At 32.9% G+C, this 1,756-nt stretch overlaps 1 pseudogene; it reads right to left on the bottom strand.

The window, feature by feature from the left end:
* Positions 1-752: 752 nt before the first annotated feature.
* LOC130029997 (uncharacterized) lies at positions 753-877 on the bottom strand (annotated as a pseudogene).
* Positions 878-1,756: the final 879 nt, after the last annotated feature.

Below are 1,756 nucleotides of genomic sequence, written 5' to 3' on the forward strand. Positions count from 1 at the left end.
CTGCTAATGATTTTTTTTTTCTAATTCTTTGTATATAAAGCTGGTTAAAAATATGTGGGAGAAATTTCATTCCTATTTTCCACTAAAATTCCCATGAAAATATCCAGGAAATATAAAATCCAAAGAGGCAATTTTAGTGAATAATTTTTTCTGAGTTTATTTCTGATTATTTAACAATTAAGGATGAAGACAATATTCAAGGATCTAATTTGTATTTTCTTTATGGACTTTGATATTGCATAGTAAGTAGAAATTGATCAGAGGTAGGCTTTCCAAAATACTTTATTATAGAATTATTAAATGTAGCTATCAACTTACAAGATGAAAATATCTTACCTATGTGGCTTAACCCTTTATTAATTTTGCACACTATTTTTAGGGCTAGAGCGATAGCACAGCAGTAGGGCTTTTGCCTTGCACGCAGCCAACATGGCTGACCGGAGTTCCATTCCTCCGCCCCTCCCGGAGAGCCCAACAAGCCATGGAGAGTATCTCGCCCACTCGGCAGAGCCTGGCAAGCTACCGTGACGTATTCAATATGCCAAACACAGTAACAACAAAGTCTCCAATGGAGACGTTACTGGGCTCGCTGGAGCAACTCGATGAACAACGGGAGGACAGTGCTTGACAGTGCTTGATTTTTAGGAAAAAATGATTAAAGCTCATAAAATATTAACTATAAAGCTCTTTTATTTGAAGTTGTCTTCACTAGGAAATCGACATTTGAGAATTAAGTGGAGGACATCCTGCAATTTTGAGGAGAAGCTATGAAAGTTCTTTATTGTGAAGAAATTTCTTTCTGGGAAAAGTTTTCAATTAGCAATAATCGCGCCTCAGATAAACCTCATTGGCTACGATACTGTCACTGCACAAAGCGAAGAAATTCCTTTCTGGGATTGACTTTCCCCCCAGAAGTGTTGACGTTCACATTTTGTTATGATTATCTATATACAAATGGATTGTCTTAATATGTTTATTTCATCAGATGTTAGCTCTGCTCCCTCTTGTCTTTTGCATATTTGCAAATCAGACAATCCAAATAAGCTGTAACTGAAAAATTGGTATTGATAGCGTGCTGTAGCCAGAGCAAATTCTAAACTCAGTCATATGCTATGACTCCATTTTTAAATATATGTATACATAGGAAAAATATTAGTAAATACAATCGAATAGAATTTTAAATATGTCATTCTCTAGCATTGCACCTTATAGATTTCGTTTTGGGTATAGTTAATCTATTTGACCTAAATCTTCTTACTTTTAAAATTTCAAATTATTTTTTATAGGTTTTAATTATTTAAAAGGCTTTTGCCTTCACTAATTTCCATACTGCATGTGATAAATAAATTATATCTCTTAGTTGATTCCAAGTCGTAGAAAAACAGAGTCACTTTTACCGGCTCTTATTTCCACTCTATTTAATTATATTGAAAATTTAGAACTCTTAATCTGGGACTTGAATAGGTATATCCTAAAATTCTTCTACATCTAGAATAATCACTAAAAAAATACATAATTCTACATATACCACACAGTTTTAAAACTCAACAAATTATAGAATTTTAATGTCTACATCATTTCAGTGATTTAGAAGCATTGGTTCTTTCTTCTATGCAGAGTCTATGGTTTTAATTGTTTTTTTTTTAAATTTTAGCTTATGTAGCATGGTTATAGAAGTTATATTATATACAATTTTCATGGTTTTCACGTACAAAATTACTGTACCTTCACCGTCACCAAAATACCAAAGGCTCAG

This window comes from Sorex fumeus, unplaced genomic scaffold, assembly GCF_029834395.1.
Source record: "Sorex fumeus unplaced genomic scaffold, SorFum_2.1 ptg000043l, whole genome shotgun sequence".
Classification (NCBI taxonomy): domain Eukaryota; kingdom Metazoa; phylum Chordata; class Mammalia; order Eulipotyphla; family Soricidae; genus Sorex; species Sorex fumeus.